Below are 20,911 nucleotides of genomic sequence, written 5' to 3'. Positions count from 1 at the left end.
TCTAATGGGATGATAGGAAAGCATAGATGTTTCCTGGTTTTCTCTGGTTCCACGATTCTGTTTCCATGGAATTAATTGTGTCACATGCAAACTGTTCCTGTTCCATATGTCATCCTGCATGGAAACACAGCCCTCTCTTTCTGGGATTCCTATAAAAGCATCATTCACTCAAGGTTTTTGTACAGATAGGCCACTTCATGAAAAGTTTAGAGCGAAAGAGAAATTTTATATTACTATGTTGCTCAACCATCTTCTTCTAAAGGTATTCTTCAAACTTGCAATAGATTTTCTGTTGCATTGAGGAGCATTTTCTTCTCCTAATCCTGATATATATCTTCGTCCTCTTTTTAGAAAATCATACCACTTTTTCATAAGAGTATTGTCCTTTTCCTCTACCAGGCTGTCTACAGGATACCACATTCTCCAGCAGTGCATTTGCTCTGGGCTGAGTTAATCAATTATTACCTTCTTTAGCTACATAAACACTAGGAGTAAACTTTAAAATTGTCTCTTCCAAGTACTTAAGTTTTGAAACAATCTAAAAGTCTATCAAAAGAAGAACAACTAAATAAATTATAGTTGTTAAGAAGAATAAGGTAGCTCCTTATGAATTGATACTAAAGTATATTGTTATTGTGAAGTGATAGGTTTTAAGTTAAAAAAAGAAAGTAACATAAAATACACAAGGTATTGTGCCACTTTCTGGTAAAAATGCATGTATTTGCACATTCATAAAAAAAGATAGATATTTACCTCTCTGGCAGAAGGAAAATATTCACTATTAATTGTATTATTTTAATGATCATAATTAGTATTTTTAAACTATTCTTATGGTGCAAACACCAGAGAATCTCAAAAAATGTCTATCAAATTTCAAGAAAGACATAATTCCTTTATTATTGGCTTATTTGCAAACAAAAAATAATGGAGAAATCTTGTTTGTTAAGAGAAATGTTTTCCTATTTGCTATTTTATTTCATTTTCTCATTTATAAATTATTTGTTCATATTTCTTGTTCATCTATTGGAACATTCACAACTGACGAGACAGAGATCAATATTGGTTTATATATCCCAATTTGAGTTGATGATCAGCTCACGACATGTGTGGCCTCAGAACCGCCTTGGAGTAGATGAGCAATCTTAGCCTATTGTGTAACGGTTGTTTGGCTCTCCCCTTGGACAAAGTTGAGAAATCACACAGTTTTGTTTACTATTAGCAGCCACTCTGAGGATGCTGGGCAGAGAAGCAGAGAGTAACTGGGTTGGTGTCATTATTGGGCTGATGGATTGATTGACTCTGAAGGCTTCCCTACTCTGTATTTCCAGTTATAGGATGCAGAAAATTCCTTTTATTATTTAAGCCATTTGAGTTCATTTTTCCATTAGTTGCAATTGAAGACATACTCTTAATATATTTTTATTAAGTAAATAATCAGGAATCTAGACAGAGTTATGCACAATAATTGTCATCAGAAATGTTTTATAACAATGAAAAAATATAAATGATCAAGATACTGAATACTAGGGAAGTAGGTACAGAGATTAAAGCTCAATACTATGATAGAACAGGGGTCCCCAACCTCCGGAGCCATGGAGCAGTACCAGTCCGTGGCCTATTGGGAACTGGGCTGCACAGCAGGAAATAAATGGCAGGCAAGCAAGAGAAGCTCCATCTGTATTTGTAGCCACTCCGCAGCACTAGCATCACCGCTTCTGCTCCACCTCAGGGCATCAGGTATTAGATTCTCATGGGAGCACTGGTCCCTGGTGCCAAAAAGTTTGGGGACTACTGAATCAGATAGAATATTATGTAGCTATTCATGCCGATGTTATGAAATAGTTTTCAATTGACAATCTAGCTCCTATCTTTCTCTTTGGCTTTGGTTAACACATTCATATTTCACTAACTCATATATTTACTTTGCCTCATGCAGCTTTCTCTGACTAGAATGCCTCTAAATTTTTCCAACTTGTAGTACTATTCTACTTCCTTTTTAAAATTCAGCCCAGGCACACCTCCTCCAGGAAGCCTTCCCATGACCCTTTCTTCCTTGCTCTCAGATTGATACTAGCCCTTCTCTATGAACTCATAATTTCTGTGGTCATTGTTTCTCTAACTGATAGTGTTTTAACTATCTGATTGTGTGTCTTCCTTCACTGTGAAACTGTGAGTTTTCAAAGACAGAGACTAACTGGTTCTAATGTGGCTGTGTATCCCTAATGCCCAAAGGCCTAGCATTGCTTAGATGCTTGTTAAATATTTTTCAGATTGTGTGGGTAGATGGCTAGATGGATAAATGAATGAATTTTAACCATGGATATAACAAGAATGTAAGATGGTTAACTTCTAATTTTTGTAATGATTTTTGGTATTTTTACAGAAACGTGTTTAAAAAGCAGTTGGTTATTTATGCAAAAATTAAATCCAGACTATATTTTAAAATATAGTCATCCATCTTTTAAACTTCCTTTGTAAAAATTTATTAAGCAAAATTCATTACTAAATATTTATAATTTAGATAGTTGAAGACAAACCCCATACTGTTATCCTCTCATGAAAAATTAAATTGACTTACTCTTTTGATTAATTTTGAAAGCTTTAGTTTAAGGTTATAGGAGTCTGACAGAAAAATTGAAGCCATGATTGATTTGCATGACACACTTTTAATGAAAAATACTGTAAAACATTGCAAAAGCTCTCTGACATCTTCAAAGATGAACTCGGATGAGAAATGCCAGGTTTGCAGGGCAGGAAAAGGTCCCTATACCTAACCTCCACCTCAGACCCACTCTTTCTGAAGACACTGGTTGGGAAGTGTGCTGCTGCTTTTCTAACTGGTACCTAACTGGTACTATAGCAGAGAGAACAGGCATCACTTCCTTATCATAAAACAAGCTTAATACTAATCTTTATAAAACAGCAGAGAGAATATAAAATACATTCTAAATCTGCACATTATATATTAAAGGTACAAGGCTGGCAGAATCCCTTTTCTGTAACATTCCTTGAGGACAATTATGTTTGTCATTTTTGTAACCATATTGCCAGAAGAGTTGATAGTCTACAGTAGACATTTCTAGGAATTGCTGAATGAATGAAATGTTAATGATGGTTATATCTATGTAGTGGGATTATCTTTGAGTGTTGTTCTCTTCTTGGCATTCTTCAGCCTTTTCTAAATTTTCTACAGTGGTAATATACTTGTGGTGTTATTTTCATGTACTCACAGTCAGTAAAGAGCAAGGGGAAAGAAAGAAGATATTATGATATTGGGAACCTCTTTTTTCTGTTCTGTAATTCAACATATCCCTAAAAATTAGTGCTTTTGTATATTTCCAACCAAGATAGGTCTTCTCTGAGCAAGAGCCTGTCAGATACGCAGCTCCCCTGATTTTTTTCCATCTAGTTTTCAGAATTTTCATTCTAATACCCACCTATGTAAAATATAAACTCACAGAAGAGTTACATTGAAAGGAGCTAATATTTTCTGAGTGCCTAGAGAGTTTGATACTTAAGATACTCAAAAAATCTTCCTGCATTCCATGGTGATATCAGTGAGTGACTTGAGTATGAGAATAATCTTTAACTTCCCTATAACTAATTTTCATCACTTCAAATAAATTTAAATGAGAACAGTGTGCTAATTCTCCAAATGCAGCTTCAAGACAAATCCCTTCACCCCTTATCAACAAGACTTCCATCTCCAGATCCCTCTTAGAAAGATGGTCTGTAGCCACCACCATAGATATTCTTTATTTTATAGGTGATGAAGGATTTAATAAACTACTCGAGAACATGGTTAGTGAAAGATAGAGCTTATAAAAGAACGGTTGCCTGCTCCTTGCTGGAATCTTATAAAAGGAAGATGCCACGCAAAGAGAAAAAGATATGTTTGCCAATAAATCTGAAACAGTGACCACTTAATATTGATATTTATTAAAATATTTTGTTTTTCTGTTTAGTTTTAATAATGCTCTTACTAAAGCAGGCAAATATACTTAATATTTAACCAACTATGCTATAAATATAGCTCACTGACAGATGTTTAATTTATATTGTCTCTAAAAAAGCAGAGTTTTATTTTTTTCCTTTGTACGAAGGTCATTTATTATTTTATTTATGTGTATGTTTAATATCTTAAGTGAAGTATAATTTATATACCATAAAATATACCTATTTTAAGTGTACAATTCGATGATTTTTAGTAAATTGACAGAATTATGCAACCGTCGCCATGATCCTGTTTTAAAACATTTTTATTGCTTAAAAATATCTTTCATTAGCAGTCATTTCCTGTTCCCACTCAGCCCCGCTAGCAAATTTTAAGGAGAAAAAACATTTTCTCTTATAAATGATTCCACTCTCCTCTATTATCTACTCTTTTAAGAGGTCAAGAGGCCAAGGGACTAAAATTAACAAATCAACACAAAAATCCACCTCAAGCCAAATTAAATTATGAAAATCAATGCCCCCTTCAGATTTATTTATTTGTTTGTTTGTTTTGCATAAAACTAGCACTGTCTAGGTCTAAAGTGTGTTGTAAGTAAGATCTAAGAAGTGGAATCAGTAAGTTATATAGACTACTTCTCTTTATCTCCAACTAAAACTCAATAAAAATGCATTTAAAATATTTCTTTAAGCTCATAATTGAAATATATAAAGCTTTTAAAGAACACAAATTCGCTTTTAACATTTTCAAACTCATTAATTTTCATTAAAAAATTTTTATTTTGAATAGTTTTCCCCACAACTTCCCAATTTTCACAAAATATATAATTATTTCAGCTAAAAGTTAAAATTTAAAGCAAAAACATCTCATTATAAAGTCATTGAGGACAAAGGTCAATTTCCCAATACAACCAGGGCACCACAAGTAAAGAAAAGGTGGCCTTTTTAAAGGTAGGCTAGGGATCTATTTAGAAGAGACAGCTGCCTTATCAATCTGTTGGCCTTGCAGAAGGGGTTACTTCTTAGTGATCACATAGACTTCTAAGTTATTAATTGACTACCTAGAAAAAAATAATAAAAACATAAGGAGTGGGTGATAGAACTAATGTCAGGAACTATCTTATATCTCTCTCACCTGCTTACAGGTGCTCTAAATGATTTTAATAGTAAAATCTTTCATGGAAATAAAAATCATCATATCGCTATATATACATTCATTAACGAATACATAATACATAATAAAGGGCCTATATTATAAAGAGTCCTGCAATGATAAAATTAAAAGCACTTTATAGTCAGAAGATATTTGAATTATATTGTAGACTAGATAAGATGAGCAAAAGCATGTACTCTTTCTGTAATTAATCGGGAAGAAGACAAATTTCACAGGTTTTTTTGTAGGTACGTGATAGACACAAACACTCTAAAACTGGGTCATGAAATAACAACTAACAGAGTTCTGGTGAAATCTAAAAAATGGAAATTTGTTACCAATTTAATGGTAGGAGGCCTGTAAAAATATGACCATTTTCAATTCAATTCCTTTCTTTCAAATCCACAAGTATTTATTGAAAGCTTATTATGTGAAAGCCACTATGCCAGAGCGATAAGCAACGTACCAGGCCATATAAGTAAATGTAATAGGAGAATTTCTGCTCAGTTGGTGCTCAGCAAAATATAGTTGTGGCCTAAAGCATACCAGTCATAGTATTGTCTACATATCTTTTGGGCCCAAACTTAAAATTGTACAAGGATTAGTTATCATACCTATTTTCTCACTAGGTCGAACAATCAAGTCTTCAGATATAGAGGCTCCTGTAGGCAATACTAAAAATAACCCAAGTAGCTCAAATTTTCCTTCATAACCTTGAAACTCTGCAAGGTAAAATTTCCACAGTTTTTCAAACTGTGCCGAACGCAGTGAGTCACCAAATCCAAATACAATTTTGAAATGATATATACTTAGAGGAATTCTTAAGATCACTGATGCCTCCACTGCCATATAAATGAAGGCTGCAGGACAATGTTGACATTCTGTAGAAGCTCTGAGTTCCAAACAAGAGAAAAACAAGAAGCTGTGGAGAGGAACACTTCAGGAAAGCTGACTCTGAAGGTGGGTTCCAGAGGCGACTGGAGGACATGTTTTCGCTGGGCCTCTTGATCATTTGTTTTACAATGCCAACATTTTTCAGGTCACTGTTTTCTCCAGGAAAATCTATTCGTTAGTGAATCAGTTGGCTAACTAAACATCTTCTTTTTAAAATACAAATTTATGTGTTTTTATGTGTTTTAAGAGTATATAAAGGTTAATAATTATTTACACATTAGTAAGAATTAGTTTGAAAATGTTTAATATATTTATTTCCTGCTAATGATATGAAGCAACTACATTGTCAGAATACTAGTTTTTATTTATTAGAGTAGTTATAAAATAAAAAAATACATGAATATATATATATTCAGATCTTCAAAATTAAAAAATATATATTATATGCATTATCTACTCTGTTGTTATTATTAATGTCATGTGACATAAAAGACACTGTTGGTTGCCTACTATCAGTTGTTTGCATGTAAAACCCTGATTTGGGGTACAGTCCTCATTGTGACTCAGGATTTAAGTAAGAAAAATCTAAATCAATCATTGTTTATCATTTGCCTTACCAATGACTGATCTTGGGTGAGCACGTAACTCATTTCTGGCCAATGAGACATGGAGGAGCCCTGCTGAAGGACTTCCAAAAAGGTTACTTTGCTCGAAGGAAAAAAAAAAAGATGAACTGCTCATAGGAAGAAATAATTCCCCTTTCTTCCATCAGATGTTGTTGTATTTGCATGTGAGGCCACACTTCAGAAGGGAATAAAAAAAGTGGCTGACAGAAAGATGGAAAGTTTTAGCCATGTTACCTAACCATTAACTTAAATATTTCAGTAGCTACACGCCCTTAGGATTTTTGTTTGTTTGTTTGTTACTGCTAACTGAAATCACACTGATATCTGAGAATTGGTTATACCTCTGATTTAGAGATATGGTAACTGAGGTTCAAAGGTTTAAAGAACTAGACCAAGACTACATAATAGGTTGCAATTTCACATTCCAAAGGTTGTAGGACTTGCATTTAATGCTGTATAATTTTGTTGAGCAGAAATAGTTAATTGTTTTGGGGTGTAGGGCACTTCAAAAACTAAGTAGATTTATTCTTTTATCCTCCTCAACATAGAATGCTGTGGTAGAGCACTTAAGGCATCAGAAAGAACACTGGGAGATTGCAGCTCAGAAAAGGAGTAGCAAGGTATCATGCTCACATTTTGCCTGTTGTGGAATTTTGTCTAAAGCTGGCCTGACACTCATAAGAAAATTAAAACACTTTTTCTCTTCCTTCTTCCTGTTTCACATGTGTTTCTATTTCCAGGACTCCAAGCATTGATAATTTTGCTATATTCTGTTTAATAGAGCTATATTCAGCCAGGTGACTTATGTGGAATCTCTTGGTGACAAGGAAAATAACCCATTTAAACTAAAGGAAAAAGAAAAATTTATAAGAAAAAAAAAAAAGAAAGAAAGAAAGAATGGAGAATCTTGTGAACAGAAAGGTTGAGAGCACTGCTTGGCTGCACCAGGGTTTGGAGTGAGTTAGAAATCCATAAGGAACTTCTTTGTGCCATCACATAGGCATCTCTGGGGCAATGTGGGCTCTCTTCTCTATCTCTCTGTGCAAACCAGCTTTTCTCTACTTCTCATGCACAGGATCAAAAGATGCATTCTGCCACCACTACCTCCCTGACCCCTAAACCCACCAGCAAATGACCTTTAAGGAAAATGCTCTGTTATAATGGACCCATTCTCCCCATGTCTTCTTAAACCTTGTCAACACAAAAATATCTAAACCTATAGAGAATTTTATTTAAGGCAAAGAGAGGATGCATCTAGAAGCATGATCTCAGGAAACTGAGGAAAAAAATCCTTCTTACAATAGCAGTTTGCATCTTCTTTTATGCATTCCGAATTAAGGGAATATAAGGAAGATTACATGAAGTCGGAAGAAAGCAATGTGAGGATTGGATTACAAGATAGTTTACAAGATTATGTGCTCTCTTGGGGGTGAAAAGAGAGGGTCTGAAATGAGAGATTTCAAAGTTTTGTTAACCTAGATGCACAGAAACAATAGATGGAACTTTCTTAAGTAAAGATAAACCTTTTACTAAAGAAGTTTTATGCCTAGGGTGTGACTACCCACCTTGACCAACTCAGTTAGGAATTTATGATCAGATCCTCCTGTGAGGTTCTTTCCATGGGACCTCCTTTTTGTCCACATCCTCAATCCTGAATTTCTAAAAGAGAATAGATCTGGCCAACATGAGCTCTGGGTTAGTTTTATTCTGACCAGACAGCCCTACTTTTGTTCAGTCAACTGTTACCATAGGTGACAGCCACATTGAACCATCACAGTCACCTCTATGGTAAAAGAAGTGGCTGTAGCTGGGAAATACCCACAAATTAAGTCTAACCAGTATTTAAAACTTTGTTTTATTTTCTTTCTTAATGATTTCGAAGTTTCTAATAGCCAAGTTGTAAATAAAATTTAAACATAATTTAGTGGTCACAGTAGGAAACCCCCTGTTGGTGATGAAGAAGGAAAAAACCAGACATCCCTGAGGATGATGATTACTTAGTGTGGAGAGCGACAGATAAGTGACAAAAACCTCAGAGTGCTAGTGTACCTCACCATTTTTCGAAGTCCAATTATCTGTGTCATTCGTAATTACCTATTGTACTTAATATATACATTATAAATACAGATATATGCATGCACATATTCAAGGAGAATTAGGAAATAAATATATTTTGTATGAAAAGTATATTAAAAACTAAATTCTTACATAGGTTATTTGCATTCAAGTAATTCAGAAATATGCCTTCAAACTGTAGATGTAATGTTAATATTTCAGATAAACAAGTGATATAAAATACTGCAATGGCATCAGAAAATATAACATATTTTAAAGTGGTGAAAATGAGTAATGTTAAAGCTAGATCGCACTACAAATGACACTAAGTATACAAAATATATAATTTAAGTCAAATTTTAAAAATGCCCATATGTGAAATAAATTAAAATTAAATGTTAATGAAGGTTTGAAAAGTACAGGTATAAAAACTCTTAAGAATTTGTATAGGTTATAAATTTTAACCATTAGATTTTTGTAAGCTGAAATTCATGTTTTATATGTCTCAACACAGTATGAATTTTGTTTATCAGAAATATTTTTCAAGTCTCACAAATTTTAGGGGCACAGTGATTCAAATCATAAATTCTGACATGATATGTGAGTCTATGAAAATATATATTATATATGTAGAAATATATTAGGAAAAGCCTAGTTAATGTGAAGTTCATTTTATAAATTGAAGTAGGCAATAATATAGTCCTTATGAGATTTCTAGGGAATTTGGAAAGAAATGCTATGTTCAGTAGATCTTTTCAGAAACTAATAGCTTAAGATTTCAGAGTGAGATGACAGGAAATGTCAGAATTAAATCATATGGATTCATGTGCTGTACATAGAGGGGTTACCTAGGATGGGAGCTGTTTCAGCATAAAAATGAAATTAAAAATCATACCATCCATTTAGAAAAATCAGAACCACACAAACATTTACTCAGTACTGCAAACACAAATTTCCCACTTTTTTCAGATCGGGCAATTTCATTCCTTTGTTAGTTTCAATTTTCACTAATCTCTGTCCTACCTGGGTTAAGGGAACATGCCAAAATACTATGCAAAAAGCTCTTCTTGTTTCAGCTTAATTGGGAACCAGAAATACAGAATATCTCAAGGGATTCCTCCCTGAGCATTGCAGTCATGAAATATTTGGCGTGTTCTGATCAGATTTTGGATAAGAATGTGAATTATGATTATCCAAATGCCCTTCAATCTCTAAGTCTTTAGGCGAAGTCCACTGTGACTAACTGAAGAGTAACATTTTATACCTTAAAAGAGTCTGAGTCTGCTGTGGTCACACCAGAGCATTGCTCTGCAGACCTAGCCCTCCATCCAGGAGTCAGACCACAATGGTTCCTGGTACACCACCTCACAAAACGAATTTGGTATAACTTCAAGCAGTCACTGCATTTTGCATAGTCTTCAGAGCAGTAAAGTTGAATAAGCAGAGACCCCAAATGGATGCTCTCAGGAATCCTGAGTCACTTCTGGCATCCTAAGGGGCAGTTAATTTCATTCTATCTTTTATACTTATAATTTTAGGACAAGGAACAACATGCGAACTCCTCTAGTTACCTAATTCTTCAATATTTGTTTTGAGATATTTTTCTTCGTCATATTTTCCTACACTAATTTGCCTACTTTTTCTCTGGCCAATTTCTTTGTTTTGTTTTTTGAAACTTTAAATTCAGTTGCAAATCAACTTTCTACACCATCGGCTTTCTACATTCATTCCATGGTGGTATCTCCTTTCTTGCGTTATTTGTTTGTTTGCAATAACTTTATTGATGTAAAATTTACATTTTATAGAAGTTCCAGATTTTAAACTATAGTTCCATGAACTATAAATACATTAATCACCATTCCAATCAAGACATGGAATATTGCCATCATTCCAGAACGTTCCCACTTGGACTTTTTCAGTCAATTGCTCACCCTTCCCTCTAAGCAATCATTTTAAAATTTCTGTCACCTTAAATTAGTTTTGCCTTATCTAGTACTCCATATAAATGCTACCGTATAGTATGAATTCTTTGTCTGACTTCTTTATTTCAGCATAATATTTTTCAGATTTGTCCATGTTTGTATCAATAGATAATTATTTTCATTGTTGAACAGTATTCCATTGTGTGTATGTAATACCTAACATTTGGGCTGTTTTGAGTTTTTTGCTCTTAGAATTAAATTTGTTATGAACATTCATGTAGAAATCTTTTTGTGGACATACATTTTCATTTTTCTTAAGTCTTAGGATCTACAGAATCTGATTCTTATAGTAAATTAACCATGACCTTCAGGTTTTATAAATCAGTCTAGTGAATTTACTTAAGGTTAAGTTTACCTGTGAGAGCTGGAACCTCTCTAAGCATAATGACAAACAGAGCTTCTAAGACAGAAGGATAATCATGAGTTGTGATGAATTAATCATGGAAAACTTTCATGAGGAGCCATTTCTGGACACTAGCTGGCTTTCACATTATGTTTCTCTTATACCCACCTTGGATCGTGTATATTTTCATTTGAAGCTCTGTACATCTTAACCATTCTGCCTGCCCTGTATCACATTTCCACCTACACTCCACCATTCCTGTGTTGATGTTGGGAGAAAAACTTTTCCTCTTTCAACTTGAGTCTAGTGATTAGGGGCCTGCAAATTAATAGACAATAGAGTAACAGAAGAAAAGACAGGGTTAATTTATGTGTGTGCTATATACCTGCAGGTGTGTTTAAGAATGAGTAACTCAATAGCCAGAGATAAAAGGTTAATATACAAAACTTAACAAAGGGTAGGAGATGTTTAAGATTTTAATGGGAAGGTATGGAAGGTTTTATTGGGCTTTTTGATGCCAGTGGAAATGGACAGTCTGTTTCTGTGGTAAATGAATTTACAGGAACATCTCTGGAGGGGGTTTAAAGGCAGCTATATATTCTGAGGGCTCTGCTTTAGCCAGATAAGGGAAGTTCAGTTAAGATTTCATGCTTTATAATACAAATGTTTTTACTTTAAAATAATCTTTATAATGACTCTGGAAGTCTGCTTGGGGTTGCATATTTCCTCTATCTATAACATCCCTAGAAACTTGACCCAAAAAAAGACAAGAGTAGGTTGATTACTATGTGAAGAGATTTAGGATAGAAATTGTTAGGTAGGAGGTCTACAAAGAATGAGAAAAACAAAGGTGATTGGAGCAGAGGATAAACCAGTCTTTAAAGTCAAGAGGTCAGCCAGTTGAGAAGATTTTTAGATGATGAGCTCAAAGCATCTTGAGTGAGAATGGTAGAGGCAATGTCACAGTCGTGGTGGTTTCTTGGAGCAGAGGTTAGAATATGCAAGTGTTCCAGTGGCCCACATTGTTGTGGTGATAAAGGCTTGATCAGTGGCCCACACTGTTGTGGTGATAAAGGCTTGGTCATCTAACTTTGTTACCAGAAAAAGGAGTCTATGTGCCTGCACATATCTAAGTCAGTGAGATATGTACAGATTTTGCAGCAAAGAAAGTTTATTTCGGAGAGTCATGAGTCCTGAGAACATAAGCAAGTTATCACTCTTAAAAACCTGGCTCCCTTGGTGTCTTGAAGGGATAGATTATATAGGGAGAAAATCATCAGCCATGGAAACTAAGGGAGTTGGGGTTGCGAGTGTTACTGTTTGGATGGGGCTAGAGTAATTAATCAGCCATGGTGCCACGCCATCTGGTCCCATGGCCAGAAGGAATGTTCTCCCTCAATGGGCCTGGGGCTGAAACACATCTCAAGCCAAGATGTTATCTTTAGTTTAACCAAAGTTATTGTCCTCCTAGTTGATAGACCTGAGGCTTCATTCTTAAAAGATTTGATACTGGCTTAGAAGATTTGATACTGGAACCTATGTCCTAAGACTTAATGATTAAAGGAATAGGCAAACTAAAGTGGAAAGATAAGGGCAGAAAACAAACAAATGAGTCACAATGCTGTTATCTAGGCAAAAGTAGCTTGAATCAAAGAAAAAAGCTGTATGAAATCTGGGTGCAGTTCCAACTTCAGTTTATAAGACTTCAAGAAAAAAGACAATTTTCAGTGTTGCCAAGTCAAGAAGGTAGGAGAAAAATTGGAAATATTAATTATTGACAAAATGTGCAAGATGGCAGGATACAGTTTACAAAGAGGTGAAAAATAGCTCAGGCAATGAACAGGACTAGACTCCAATAACTCACAAGGATAGACTATAGTTTTCCATTAAAACAAAATTCCTCTCTACAATCACCCGCATTTCGATCTAAGATAATCAAAGTAAAATAGCTCTTATTTATAGAGTAAGTCTAGTCTCATTAAATTTAGCCTGATCCTTTACATAAGTACAGCGAGAATGAAAACTGACTACATAATGCTTTTAAAGGTTTTTTTTCTGGAACAGTCATAAGGAATCTCAGACTGAACTTTTAAAATTCTCTCACGGCTAGGGTACCAAGCACAGCCTCACCATCAGATTTCACCTAGATTACCTATAGATTTGGGTGAATTCCTCTCTTCTTGGGGTCCTCAAAAATAGCTCGAATTTCCTAGGCCTGTTAGAAAGTGACCTTTTTCACTCATCTGTAACATTAGGAACCCTATAAATCACATACCGGGCCAGTTTTTCCAAGAAGGCTTTCTAAGCATTGGCTTTATAGAGTCGACTTTAGTTCCTTAAAACTACCTGCTCATATCTGATTCTATGAACATCATTGTCAAATATTGTAACCCAACACAAACTTAATTTCTTTAATAAAACTTTTTTCCCCTCTGACTCAAGCTGGTTTTGCCCAGATAACGGCATTGTGACTCACTTGTTTCTTTTTGCCCTTATTCTGTGTATGCCTGCTCCTTTAATCATTATGCCTAAGGACATAAGATTAACTGAGCCTCTAGTCTATAATCTGAGGACAATAGGTTTCAGTTGCACTTTAAACTAAGGATAAAATGTTTTAGATGTGTTTCGGCTCCAGGCCCATCCAGGTAGAACAACAACCCCACTGGCCATGGGACCAGACGGGATGGCAACATGGTTGATTCCAGAACTGGACACAATGATCGATTACCTCATCCCCCTCCAGTTGTACAATCAGTAGCACCCACGACCTCAACTCCTTTAGTTTCCATGCCTACTGACTTTTTTCTATATAATCTATACTCCTGAGACATCTGGGGAGCCAGGCGTTTGAGCAGCAGCTTGCCTGTGTCTCTGGGACTTGCAACTCTCTAATAGACCTTAATTTCTTTGCTGCAAAACCTGCACATATCCCTTCTTTGGCTTAGATGCACACAGGCAGATAGACCCCTTTCTTGTCCTGATAACAATTTGACAATCCAGCCACAGCCTAATATATTGATTTTCCCCAATTAAGTCTTGTTATGAGGAAAACAAATTTTTATTGAACTTATGCAAATAGCTATTGCCATAAAAATAAGAATACTCAAGAATTTCTGAGTTTTGGATTGGTTATAACCAAACTCAAGCGGTTCATTTTACCTGCATGCTTCAGAGTCAAAGGAGATGCAGACAGGAGTTTTTGGCAAAGAAAGTAGAGGTTTATTTGAGGAAATGGTACCAAGCCTGGAGAAAAAGGTGAGCTAGTGTTCAAAGACTTGGTTCCCAGATGGCCTCTAGGGGATAGGTTATATAGGAGAAAACTCATTAGTAGCTAAGGGAGTTGGAGCCAGAAGCTCCACTGATTGGTGGGGCCCAAGGTAGGAGACAGTCATCATCATTGCATCAGGTTGGGATGTCAATCATGGTGTAGCTCTGCCTGGTTTTAGAAGGATGCCTGTAGGGTCATCCTGCTTTTAGGGATGTGGAGCTGCAAAATATTATCTTTAATTTGACCAAAACTCTGTTTCTGTGGTCAACAGACCTGAGACTGTTTGATGCTGACCTAAGGGCTCTAGGATTAAGAGAGTGGTTGTGCAGTATGCAGACCAGTAAGGAAAGAAAAGAAGTGAGCCCAAGGCCAATTTGAATCAGGGGGAAGGAGAAGATCTACATGTTTACAGGATTACACAGGGAGAAAAATATAAATGTTTCATTTTTGTTTATAAATGTATAATCTACTCAATTGTTGTAGTAATAGATAGCTTAAAAGAAAAAGATTTCCTAAACTCAGAAAATAGAACTTTCAAGAATTAGCAATGTTCCAGACAAAAGGCCATAAAAATTATAATTATTCTTCATCAGTTCATTTAGCCCATGTTATTAATTCTTTTTCTACTTGATCTTGGGTTTTGTGAAACCATTGGCTTGAGTTCTGGAAATCCTTACTCTGTCCAGAGGTATGATCTCAAAGTTATTTAAGGCATGCCATCAGAAGCCTGTACCCTAGAGTACCTGTCACAATCCTTTCCATGAGTCTCTGAAACAGTTCCTTTTGTTGAGAACAGAGTATTCTGATTTGCTGCTGATTGTAAGAGCTTTCGATAAATCATTAGAATAAAACAATAACTATCTGTGAACAACAAAAGACTTAAAATGGCTGTCTTTAAAGATTTGATGGGAATTTATCATGAATTAAAACCTCAAATTAAAGAAAAGAATAATTAAAATTAAAGCCCTGAGGAGTGAATGTGTACTACTGAAAAAAAACAATGTCAGGCTCAAAACTCAGTCACCAAGTTCATTACCACTCTAAGTTATAATGATTGTAAAGGATTACTAATTCTTAAACAATCAGCAAAAACATGGATTTGTGTGTATGTTTTATTCCTGTTCTTTAAGTTTCTTAACTGTTTTATGTACTTAACTCACAATGTCTGTTTATATCGAAGACATAGATATTCCCTTCTATTTGTGGGCACTTGGGATTTGTCCATACAGGGGCACAGCAAATTTATAGCAGAGTTTGAAAATGAAATGAGTGAGCCATCATACTTTCAAAATCTAGTATGTATGAAAATCTAGTATGTATGAAATATTTTTCTTCAGGTAGAAAAAAGGATTAAATATAGGAAGTCCTTTGCTAAAAAATCTAACTTTTCTATCATGGAAGCTTCGTAGTAAAATAATTTCTAAAATTTGTTGCATGAAACTTAAATGTTTCCTTTTTATTTGAAAATCTAGGTATGATTATTTGTGATTTTCATGACAAAATGAAAGCTTTTGGTACTCTTTATGTAAGTAAATTACTATTCTAGATTATCTAAAACAGCAGCATCTCAACTGATAAGAATTTTGAAATAAAGAATAGAGCCAGAAACTACTCTTTCTCTGGATGTGCCTCCCTCCCTCTCCCTCCCCCCAAAGAAAAGAAACCACATGGTAGACAATTTTATCATCTGAAAGTGGTCTATTTATTATAGACTGCAATCATGTTAATTTTTAATTCAAGTCTCTTTTTATTATTTTTAAATGTAGGTTTAATGCAAGGAGCAGCAGCTTTTGCTATGTAACTTATCAAAGATAATAAGAGCAATAAAAGCTGAATTTGTCTTTTAGACTTGAAAAAAAAAACACCAGGTTTACACAGAGAACGTGATATACAGCAATGACACAAGCTATACTCCTGTTATCAGAAAATAACACAATTGAATTGCACTAGGCCAGCTCAAGTTGTCATATCATGTTGCTATTGTTTCTTGTAAAATAAATAGCTTTGTTTATTATGGGCCAATGTGACATGGCAGTGCAAAAATCATATTCCATGCTGTGGCAGCAGATTAGAGAGCCGGTATCACCACTCAACTAAACCTGCAAAATCCTTTGCAATTCCTTTGGAATTTTTATTAAAGCCTATGTTGTTGGTACCTTGCTCATTGATAATGCCTCATCTTCTGTAGCCAAATTCACAAATATCTTTATTGATAAAGCAATAGAAGTGTCCATCTTAAAAAATAAAGTTTTTTCTTAAGAAATGCTTGAATACAAATTGATTTCATCAGGGAAAACCCAAATGCATTGTGTCATGTACACTTAACTTATAACCGATCACTGCTCTTTCACCATAGTTAAAAAGTAGCCTTTTAAAATTGCTCTGTTCCTTTATATATAGAATACACTGCAGAAATCTTGCATTCATAATAATAATTTAATTTACTTGTCTCTCTGCCCCCTCTTGATTTTTCTCATTTTATCCCCAACATCTGTGGCTTTTCTTTTGTAAGTTGCATTATAGAACTTTACAGTGAGGGCACGATAATGAAAGAAAAAACTAATGGGAAAAAATTACAATCAAGCAATTCATGGCACATTTCTTCATGAAGCAGTGGAGGCAATTGACAACATTGGTCGTACCTGTAGGAAAAGCTTTTTTTGTGCTAAGGCACACTTTTATGTTGGTAAACTATTAAACTCAGAGTGCACTCATAATGATGTTCTCATAATATAACTATATTCAGTGTCCTGAGGTGAGAATAAAGTGACAAAAATCAAAGTAAATTTATAATGAGTACTATAAAAGTGATGCCATAAGTATAAGGTTTTCATATTCATGGAATACTCTCCCTACGTGAGATATAAGGAATCCTTTAAAACAGGGGTCCCTAAATCTCAGGCCTCAGACCAGTACCAGCCTGTGGCCTGTTAGGAACCGGGCCTCACAGCAGGAAGTGAGCGGCAGGTAAGGGGCTGGCAAGCGAGGAAGATTCATCTGTATTTGCAGCTGCTCCCCAGTGCTGGCATCACCACCTCAGCTCTACCTCAGATCATCAGGTGTTAGATTCTCATCGGAATGAACACTGGTCCTTGGTGCCAAAAATATTGCTGACCGCTGTTTTAAAAGGTTAATTTCCAAAAGATGCTTAACCAATCACTTTTACTTTCCCTATTTTAGAGAATTGTGACCAGCATTAGAGGGGGAAAAAAAAGTGGTTTGCACATATTAGCATAATAAATAGAAGAGTTAAGCTGGTACAATGTCCATTTCCTCTTCCTGAAAAAGGCTTCCCAATTCTTTGCCACCCTCTGTTGAATTGTCTTTATGGAACTAAAAAGCCAATGAGTGGGCCTAAGAATCAAGATAGGTCAATCAAATCAGACTCTTCTTGGAATTAGAATCTTAAGCAGTGTGTCACAGAATAGACACTAGCTGAATTTGACTCCTCTGGAAAACATTTTATTCAAGCCATTATTGGACATTTCTAACGCCACAGACTCTATACTTCACAAAGGGCTCATTATGTTTTCAACTAGCTTTTATTGGTTGAAAGTTTTAATCTTTAATGTTAAACCTAATATTGTAACTTCCACTTTTTGGTTGGTCTAAAATCTGTCATGACATTATCTAATGCGTCTTCCATGATAGTATATTAATTATTTAAAGACTCTATCATATTCTCCCTGTCTGCTCTCTGCCAAGCATCCTACTTTATTCAAATGTTTCTTATGGACTTGGTTTCTGGATCTGTCATTATATGGATTCAACTCTTTGGGACATCAGACATTTTATGTCCTTTTTAAGTTGTACATTCTGGAAAAGAAGGCTAAAACATGTGACTGTGTCAAATATACAGATGCCTTTTTCTTTCCTAATCTATAACCTGGGCTTCTGCTAATCATTCCAGAACTGCTTATTTTGAAAACCACATTACACCACCGTTTTCCAATAAGCTTGCCATAAACTGAACTCTTCATATATACATATTTTTTTCTTCTGCATGAATCCTTAGTTCTTAAGCTTGCAATTAATCTTTTTAACCTTCATACAAGACGCTATATTTATTTATGTAAAAAATGCTTTTCATAAACCAGGTGCCTAACAAATGGCTTTACCTCTCTTTCACATCTCTTACCACAGAAGTAATGTTATATTTATTATGTAATTATTTGAGAGCAGGGCTCATATATATTTTCGGTCATTATTATATTTCATCACTTAGCAAAGTGGCTGACATACGGTAGTTGCTCAAGAATACTCTCTTTTCCATAATTCTTTGACTGCATTGCCATAATGCTGTAAACAAGTCGATTCAGAGAAATGGTTTGGTTACATCAGTCAATTCAGTTAATCGATTGACCTCATGGCAACAATCTGTGAAATAATCTTCCTAATAAAGGGTCAGTGCCATTAAAAATTCAAAGTTAGTGCCTGATTTCCAAAATATGCTCCATCTTACCTAAAAATCTAACCTTTGTACCAAGCAATTAACAAGCCAATAGCCTAAAAATCATTGTTTTTACTGGATGAAATAGCTGTTCACATGCTTAGTCTCTAAAATGCTGCCTCGTAATTAAATTAGTAGGTTCACAATACTGGTAGCCACTGCTATCACATGTAAGATTCAAAGGAGAATTTATTTTCTTGGTTTTACTAACTCATAAAAATTTTGATTTGAATATGTACAATTTGCATATGATCCATTCTTGCTTTTCCAATTAAGTAAAGGAAAATTTAAAGACATCTCAAGAAAAATAACTGTTTAAGAGAATAATAAAACTTACAAATAAATTATAGGTACTATTGATAGAGATAAACTTCTCTGCAAACTAAAATTTCTAATTAAAATTGGGCTGTCACAATTTTATAGTATGTAAAGGCTAAAGATAATCTTTCATATAATATACCAACTCGAACATATTATTTCATGAATTAAGCTTAAAATTCCAAATAATTTTAGAATTTGGGAAGCTTTTGATCATTTTTTGAAATCTTCATATTTATGGAAGACTAGGCAGACAAACCTCCTGCTCTTTAATAACCTAACATCAGGTACTTCTTGGAAACAGGACACAATAGAGAGAGGGACTGTTTATGAGTCAGAGAAACCTGTGCTACTGTCAACTTGAATAAGAGCCATCTGATATTTCTGGTGATGAAAACCTTTCAGTGAGGTGAAACAGGCCACATTCCATTCCTTTTATTTTCAGAGATGAGATGGATTTGAAAACCATAACCTGGCTTCTTGATGCAAGGACTCGCCACATGAGATAATCTCCAGCACATTACTATTGGCAAGCAGATCTTTCACCCTTTTGTCTCCATGCATTACAGAAAATGTTAAATCAGTTTGGTGTCCATATAAACTTTTGATCCTAGGAATAGCCTAGGGTACCATCATTATCTTCCCGAGGACCATGTATAGGCCTTCAGTAGGTAGTACTAATTTAATTTCTTTACTAGAGGAAAAAGTAGCTGATTTTCTAGATCAATATTTGATTGAATATGTTTGAAATGTTGGCAGATAAAGGCCCTTTTCTGGTCCAAAGACTTTTTGAACCACAGAGGTATAGCGTTCTAGCTCCCCTGGGATTTGAGTGGAAGGAGGTCTCAAAGATCTGTAAGAAGCCTTCCTGCCTTTCCTTGTGTTCTTCCAGCAAGACTCTCTAAAGGTTGAGATGAGAAAAAGATAAGATCAAGAACTGGAATGTCTTTATATCCATTTTTTTAATCTTTCCTGGGGCTTCTCTTAACTAAAAATAATCGTTTATAACACTAGTTTACAAAAAACTCCTATAATAGGATGGTAGAAAGAAAGCCCATCTGATCAGCTTTAAGATTTCCCAGTGACATTGGCAAATAATTTGAGACCTCAGATTCTATCAGTTTCTGCTAATTAAACAAGAATGTCCACATATCATCAAAAAGGGAATGAATACAAATTATAATGCTGAGGCATTAGACACAGAGTAGAACTTGACTTGTCCAGTTCGATTGATACATAAAGAGTTTTTTTACAGACTGTATTGGTTTTGTAAAGACAGTCACAAAAGAAAAATGAAAATTAGGAAAAAATTCTATCCATACAATGTTTGACTATACAAACAAAAAATCTGGTTCAAGCATATATATGTCACTGTAATCATTATTTTTTATTTTAAAGTTTTACCCAAATTATCAACTCTTCCCTAAACAAAACAGCTTACACATAACTAAAAACATGTGTAAACAATGCTGGCAATAACTATTTTCTAAGTCTTCATATGAAGTTCAAAGAAAAAATCTTAAAAATAATGTTTTCCTTTAATTTTTTACTTTGCTGCAGAAATGCACTCCCTAAGCACAAGGAGAAAAGGATACTCACAAATTTTTTTCAACTTTATTTTCTATCATTGAACTTTTTCTTGACTAATGGAGAAATTTGCTTCTCCCTAGCCACTAATTTGAACACACAAGTTCATTTTATAAAGGACAGTAACCACTGCATGCAAAGCCAACTGCAACTCCTTAGAAATGCAGACTCCAAAGGACTTATTTTCCATAGGTTAAGTTCAATTAATTCTCTTATTTTGAGATGGAAGAATTATGGTCATTTAGTTTTTTTCTCTTTCTTATGACAATTCCTCACAGCTTTGA

The sequence above is a fragment of the Rousettus aegyptiacus genome, unplaced genomic scaffold, assembly GCF_014176215.1.
Source record: "Rousettus aegyptiacus isolate mRouAeg1 unplaced genomic scaffold, mRouAeg1.p scaffold_m13_p_7, whole genome shotgun sequence".
NCBI classification, from domain to species: Eukaryota; Metazoa; Chordata; class Mammalia; order Chiroptera; family Pteropodidae; genus Rousettus; species Rousettus aegyptiacus.
The sequence above is the reverse complement of the archived record's forward strand: the minus strand, read 5'-3'. Positions refer to the sequence as shown.